General features: G+C 48.8%; 1 long non-coding RNA gene across 1 annotated transcript in view; it reads left to right on the top strand.

The window, feature by feature from the left end:
- Nucleotides 1-1,405, top strand: part of LOC145720225 (uncharacterized) — a 3,712-nt gene extending 2,307 nt beyond the window's left edge. Inside the window, exon 2 of the long non-coding RNA XR_014143080.1 lies at nt 1,014-1,405. This is a non-coding gene — a long non-coding RNA (uncharacterized LOC145720225). The remainder of the gene's footprint in view (nt 1-1,013) is intronic.
- The last annotated feature ends 6,217 nt before the right edge of the window (nt 1,406-7,622 follow it).

The following is a 7,622-nucleotide window of genomic DNA, read 5'->3' as shown; positions in this document are numbered from 1 at the left end:
CCTCCCCCCCTTCCCCTTCTCGTTCCAGGCGCCCCTCCCGCCTTCTCCGGCTCCCACCCACTCCTCCTGCGGGTCCCGCAGCCCAGTTCCCGCCGGTGCAATGGGTTTTGTTCCGTCGCTTTTGGGGCGAGGGCGCCATTCCCGCTGGGCGCGGGGCGAGTGTGCCCCCTGCAGTTGCGCCACGCAGCGGCCCAGCTTCTGGCTCTTTAAGGACGGATTTTGACCGCTGCCAACCTCCACCTGTCCACCTGCAGGGGTGGGGCCGCCTCCCTGCGGGCACGTTTTTAACCCAGGTTGCGCTCCGCCCTGCCGGCTGGTACGCGGCACGTTCTGGATGTTTCCCAAGGGTTTTGTGCGGTGCCGCCGCCGCCGCTCTTTGTTTTAATTGTCCAGAGTATTGGCGCCCAAAGCGGGTTTGCGTTGGATTTGCAGCCCTGTGCCCTGGCTTCCACTTGGGACCGAAAAGAAAATGAATTAATTAGGTCAATGCAATTGGACCAAGCCCTAAATGAAAGGGTGAGGCTCGTGAAGTGCACACTTTTTAAAAAATAAATCAGGCCCACCCTCCGTCTTGGGGACCCAGGTTGGGACTGGCTGTTCGCGGGTAGGGGGTTCAGCCGCCAGGCCGAGGGGCGCGGCCGGACCGTGAGACCTCCAGCTTGCGGCCACCTGGTGCTCTGGGAAGCGCGGGGCGGTTCAGACGACTGCTTGGGCCCCTAGCTGCTGCTCTGAAACAGCCCACCTTCGAAAGTTCTCAAAAGCTTCCCTTTGGCACTGGGGGCTTTGTGCTTATTGCGACTAATAACAGTTGGGAGAGAGGAAGGATACGGCCCTCGCCCAGCCCTTGTCGTGTGGACGTGCCACCGCCGAAGGTCAAGTCCAAACAGGCAGCAGGGGAAGCTGGCAGTAAAGATGGGGTGCCCCGGGGTCATGCCTGGATATGCCCTCAGCCATCTCAGTACGGGCCCCGCCACACTCAGCAGCTCAGCTGAGTCATCCCTTTCTTTTTTTAGGTCACCTGAGGGCTGTGGCCCTGGGCCCGGCTCTTGGCTGCGAGTCACTCACCGCAAGGTAATGCCTTCTGTCAGTGGTTCTCAAAGTTCAGCCTGCATCCGAACCGCTGGGAGGACTTATGAAAACACACATTGCTGGACAACCCCACTAGAATCTCAGCTTCAGTTGGCCCCCGGGTGAGGCTTGAAAAGCTGCCTTTCCAGCATGTTTCCAGGGGATGCTGCCGCTGGTCCCAAGACCCCATTTGTCAGATCCACTGGCTTATAGAAAGGGTCATTCTGCTCCCATGTCATCCAATAGCCACCCCATTAAAGCATCTGAGGGTTTCTTTGTTTGACAGATGTCTCCAGCACCCTGTCCCACTTCCATAAACCCAAAGCACTTAAAATTCTCCTGTGTGATGTGGAAAATCATTTAGTCTATTGGGTGTCCAAGGGGATGAAAGGTTTGGTGGCTTTGTCCCAGATTGTGTCCATATATATATATATATATATATATATATATACACACACACATATATATATATTCTTTTTTTTTTTTTTTTAGTCAGGTCAGAGTATAAACTATACATTTTAATGTATGTGGAAGGAAAATTGTTGGCCAGTTTCAGAAGATGGGGCTTCACAATATTTCTGGAATTTCCGCCTGTCTTCCTGGGCTTCTCTGGAGTTCTCTCCCCCTTCATTGCCCACAGACTCCGTTGGTCTTCAGGGAACAAAATGGTTTCCTCAGGTTGTTTGTAATCAGGATTCATGGAATTGAAGTTTTAGAAGGCTGTGAGTTTGAATTTCCCTGACTGTAGTCACTGTGGAGACACCCCATAGGGTACTGGGCTGTTTTTTTTTTTTTTTTAAATTTTTTTTTAAATTTTATTTATTTTTGAGAGAGAGAGAATGACAGAGAGAGAATGAGAGGGGTGAGGGTCAGAGGGAGAAGCAGACTCCCTGCTGAGCAGGGAGCCTGATGTGGGACTTGATCCCGGGACTCCAGGATCATGACCCGAGCCGAAGGCAGTCACCCAACCAACTGAGCCACCCAGGCGCCCCTGTTTTTAACCTCGTATATCAAATCTCTGACTCACTAGGCTTCTCTTGGGCTCCTCCTGTGAGTCAGGCACCACCCAAGGCTCCAGAATCCAAAGGTGAGCAGGCACCCCTTTCCAGGAGGAGTGGCAGGTGTGCAGAAGACTAACCATAACACAGTTTGGTCCTCGGAAAGGGATGTTCAGGTTGCTCTGTGGCCCAGGGCAGGGGGTGGCGGGATTGACTGATCAATTCCGGACTGGAGAGGGGCAGAAAGAGAGAAGTTCAGGATTTCTATTCACAGCGGTCTGTGACATTTCGGTCCAGAAGCCAGAATCAGTTTTTGCCCTTGCTTCCTCTCCAGCTGTCTCTATCAGTAATTTGAAGGGTGTGGTCTGATCACAGAAGAAGAACGTTCATTTGAAAATATCGTTTCCCGCCTTTACAATTTATTGGTTTGAATTAAGTGTTCATGCTCCACCTAACTGTGAAGGTGCCTGGGGGCTGTATTTATCTGCCTTCGTGTGCATCCGTGTGTCCCATCACTCTGAGAGACAGTGAGAGAGCGACTCCACGGAACAGGACACAGTCCCCAAAGAGGACAGCAGCCGCCCTCCACGAGGCTTACGGGGAGGAGCGACCAGAGGCCTGGAGGCGTCGGTTCAGGGCTGCCAGGGAAAAAGAACAACCTTCACTGAATGCACTTGCCTCAATGGACACAGAATGGCATCCGAGGCCAGTAGTTCTTAGACACTGAAATGGTTTAAAATCTGTAAAATCGGGCGCCTGGGTGGCTCAGTCGGTTAAGCCTCTGCCTTCGGCTCAGGTCATGATCCCAGGGTCCTGGGGTCAAGTCCCGCATCAGGCTCCGCGTTCATTGGGGAGTCTGCTTGTCCCTCTCCCTCTGCCCCTCCCCCCTGCTCATGCTCTTTCTCAAATAAATAAATAAGTAATCTTTAAAAAAAATAAAATCTGTAAAATCTCAGGGACCAATGCAGTTGGCCAACTATTCATTTGCCAAGTAAAAATACTTAAAACAAACAACTCCCCGCCCCAATATGCTGTCTTTTATCAACATTATTTCATCTAAAAGACAGGGTATTTTTATCATCAAAAAACTAGGAAGGACCTACTATCATAATAAAACAAAAGTCCTTTAAACTGAATATAATTTGTTTGTGGAAAAACTCCCGATGGGTCATTGTCTTATTTTGCTGTGGACCAGTAGAAACTTAACTTTGGGCTGTCAGGTCCCGAGGATGTCTCGGGGAGAGAGATCTGGCCATGCAGAGACACCTGATCTCTGAATTACAAGAGAGGGCACGGAGGGCAGTACATAGGAGTGAGGAAATCTCCTTCTGCCCACTGCCCTCCTACATAAACCTTTGGGGCCCAGGCAAATACCACCAGCTCTGGAGAGCTTTCCCTCATGACCTCAGGTCAAAAAGCAACTGGTCCTTTCTCTCTCGCCTGCAGCCTCATGAGGCAACTGGCTAATCCTGCTTCCTATTCTAGTCGGTTTGTTGGCCAGTTCTCCTCAAGTGGGTTGAAAGAGGCTTGAAAGCAGGGGTTGTTTCTTAATCAGCCCTGGGCACTGCCCCCATGCCTTGTACATAGAAAGTTCTTAGCCCTAGTCACTCCATAAAATCGACTTCATCATTTTCCTTTTTCATTTTTTTTTCTTTCCATCCTTCCTTTCCTTCTTGCCCCTGCCTTTTTTTTCCTTCTCTATTCAGTGTCATCTTCTCCGTCTCCTTCCCATTAGCACCCGGCTTTTGGTTCTCTGGAATTCTGTGTATTACCACCCCCTCCATTCCTTTCTGCAACTTCAGATATGCGGAATAAAGATAAATGAACTGTGACATTTGCCTTTTCCATCAACGTAGAAGAGAAGAAAACACAAACAGAAGAGAAGATTGCTGTCAGGCAACACACTGCCCATCCCCATTGGAAAACCATGGCCTTTTTTCTGCCAAGGATGACCTTCAGGATCCAGCAAAAAAACCCAAAAAACAAAAAACCCTTTTTCAGCATTCAGTACTTCCATTTTTCTCATGAAACATTGAGAAGGCCTAGGCTTTGGGCTTCCCTAAATCTGTTCCTATCTCTGTTCTTCCTTTTTTGAATCCTCCCTATTTACCAGTTACTTCCTGTTCCTTCCTTCCTTAGGACATTCCACCAGATACCATCCTCATCTCCTGGTCCCCAGACCCAATATTTTGAGCCTCAAGTCTCTGTGACTCTGCAGACTCCTTTCTTGGGGGCCATGGGACCCTTGCTTTGAGAAGTTGTGCAAAGGGGAGTTGGGAGTGCTTGTGTGAGCTGGGACTTTTTCCACGCGTTTCTGTGGGAATGCTGAAGGTCTCAGAATCACCCACTCTGTAGCCTTGGTGTGCTCTGAAATGAGCTCTATTTCTGGGCCTGTCAGATGAAATGCTGTTGCTCCCAGTTATTTTTGGCTCATTGCCCTTCTGAATAGGTGCCTATTCAGCTCAATTCTCCCCCGACCCTGAGCTGGGAAAAAGCAGGCAGCGTCCCTTAGCCAAGCCTCCTCTCAAGTCAGGAGCATCTGTCCCCTTAAGGAGCAGCTATCACAAGTGTCCTGGACTGCATCCTGGCTGTTTGTGCTGCCACCAGGCCCGGAAAGAGGGGAAGTCCACTCCCTGGCCCCCTCAGACCACTGGTGGAGAGCCTGTGAGCCCGGAAGGGGCAGCCGGGTATCCAGAGCCTCCTCACTCATATATAGGTCTGCGCCCTGCCCCACTGGGCGTAGCTGCAAAAACTACCATCCTTGGGGGATCTGGGATGGTAGGGGTATATTCTAGGCTCAGTGAGCACAGAAAAATCTGTTTACCGAGGGTCTAAGCAAGGAAGGACCCTGGGATGCAGAAGGTCAAGGGCATGTGTCCGTAGTTGGAAAGATCTCTTTGGGTGAGCGTGTTGAGAAGAACATGTGTGTGAAAAGGAGAGGTGGAGGGAAGTTGGGTGTGAATGTGCAGATCCACTCGGGAGAGAGAGCCAGGAGGGATATCGACTAGGCACCTAGGGAGAGAGAGTGTAAATAATTGAGGAAAGAGAGTAGCCGTGAGACCTTGGGCAACCGGGTGGTGTCTACAAGTCCTGAGAGTATTTTATAACTGTATCCTGCAGCTGACATCACGATCCTTAGGCAGGCATTAACATCGACTGAGGGCTTTTAGTCTATCTGGTAATAAACAATATCAAGTAAAATGAAATGTCAAGATCAGCTGTATATGTATGGATACTTAGTAAGGTCCATATAAAATTGAGAATAGCCTAGAGAAGAGGACGCCAGACCAGGGTTCTCTTAATAGCTACTTATCTCTACAGTTTTGGCTGGAGATTTCTTTCTTTCTTTCTTTTTAAGATTCTATTTATTTATTTGTCAAAGAGAGAGAGAGAGCACAAGTGGGGGGCAGCCGGCAGAGAGAGAAGCAGGCTCCCCACTGATGCGGGGCTCGATCCCTGGACCCTGGGATCATGACCTAAGCCGAAGGCAGACGCTTAACCAACTGAGCCACCCAGGCGCCCCTGGGAGATTTCTTTTTAAAGTTCTTATCAAGTGTTGCTTTGAGGCATTAATTCATTCAATCCTCATGACAGGGACAGAAGCAGCCTCATTCTACAGAAGAAGGAACAGAGTCCTTTAAAAGACCCCAGGTCCATGCTCATGAGGTGGACAAGCCGGTTTGGTTTCAGGCAGCTTTGCTCAAGGACTCCAGCTTCCACCACTACGCTCCACTCCTCCTGTGACAAGAGGTGGTGGAGAAGCTGCAGGTGTCCTGAAGTTGGGGGGAGGGGGTGCAGAGTCATACGTGGGTTTGAAGCTTAAGTGTCAGTCAGGGCCTTGTGGAGCTTGAGGACACACACTATCGTGTCAAAGCATCAGTCCAGGGCCATCCCACCACTTCCTAGCTATGTTATTTGGGGCAGGTCACAAATCCTTTTTGAACCTCAGTCTCCACCTCTGTTAAATTGGGGATAAAGTCACCAATCTGATCATTGATGTGGCATTGGGAAGGCCATCAAAGGAGCATGGGTGAGGGCACATGGTAGCTTGTCAAGCCCTAGACAAGAATAAAGTACTCTTTGTGTATTATTCACACTTGTCTACTTCCAAAAACGGCTCACAAAGAAAGATTAATCCCTTATAAGATTATGAAAAATAGAGGGGCGCCTGGGTGGCTCAGTCGGTTAAGCATCCAACTCTTGATTTTGACTCAGGTCATGATCTCAGGGTTGTGGGATCGAGTCCTGCATCAGATTCTGTGCTCAGCAGGGAGTCTCCTTGAGATTCTTTTCTCTCTCCCTCTGCCCCCCAACCCATTCTCTCTCTCTCTCTCTAAAAAATAATAAATAAATCTTTTTAAAAAATTATGAAAAATAGAAAAAGGTTTATAAATACCTGTGGTGGCATGCCTCCACAGATGACCCCACCCGTGAAGCACATTTCCATGATAACCCTGGAGTGGGGAGGGTATTCCCCCCACTATTTCTCCCATGGAGGGGGAAGCCAGCTGCCCTGTCAATTGCGACCACCAGCGTGCTCTGAGAAAGTCCAAGCTAGCCATGTGGAGGGAGAGAGATGCTCAGCTGGCCTCCAGCCGTTCCGGCCATCATGTGGGCCAGACATGTGAAGAGCAAACCATCTTGAACATTTACCCCAGTCAAGCCTTTAGATGACTCCAACCCTGTCGCCGTTTGACTAAAACTGCTTGAGACTCCCCAAGCAAGACCCGCCCAGCTGAGTCCCGTCAACTCGCTGAACCATGAAAGGTAAAAATAAATTGTTGTTTTGAACCACTAAGTTTAGGGGTAGTTTGTTGACCGCAATGGGTAACTGAAACAGTGCCCTAGGCTAATATTACTTTTATAATTGAACGGTATTGTTAGCTTTGAGCTCCCTGGCATTCAAAGCAAAAAGGGGAGCAGGATGGATTGTGTGCCCTTCTTATTATCTTGAGTATTATGATTTACCTGAATGGATAGTTCATCTGACTCATCTCCTTTTGGTCAAATCAGAATGAAAATTAAACTATCTTCCTTACGTGAGAATCTCTCCTGTCTTTACCAAAATTACAGTTGTGCAAATTCTATAATTTGCCTTGCTAGAACAAACCAAATATTGCAGCTATCACTAACGAGAAAGTGTTCTTGCATCTGGCCCAAATCTTTCAGACCGTAGCTCAAGCCCATTTTCTCTTGTTTGGTTCTCAGCGCATCTTCTGCCTCCTGCCTCATTCCCATCCCAAATTAAGTCACAAACGGGCTCAGTGTCTCCGGGGTCCTAAGCAGCCAAAATTAATGATTAAAATAGAAATGCTGAAAATAGTTGAAACTGAAGCAGATTGGATGATTTATTCAAACCTTCAGGAAAAATTACTATTCAGCCCAGAATTGGAAATTAGACTTGTGGTTCCTAAGAATGCAACACTTCCCTGGTGCTAACCCCCCAAAAGGGAAAGGAAAAAAAAAAAAAACATGTAAAATACATACATGGCAGTCTGTGTCCTCTAGAACCCATGCTCTGGGAGGTCAGGAACCATATCTGCCTTCTGAATAGTG

The sequence above is a fragment of the Leptonychotes weddellii genome, chromosome 2 (assembly GCF_054177405.1).
Source record: "Leptonychotes weddellii isolate Sample4059 chromosome 2, ASM5417740v2, whole genome shotgun sequence".
NCBI classification, from domain to species: domain Eukaryota; kingdom Metazoa; phylum Chordata; class Mammalia; order Carnivora; family Phocidae; genus Leptonychotes; species Leptonychotes weddellii.
Note: the sequence above shows the minus strand (reverse complement) of the source record. Positions and strands in the feature narration are given on the sequence as shown.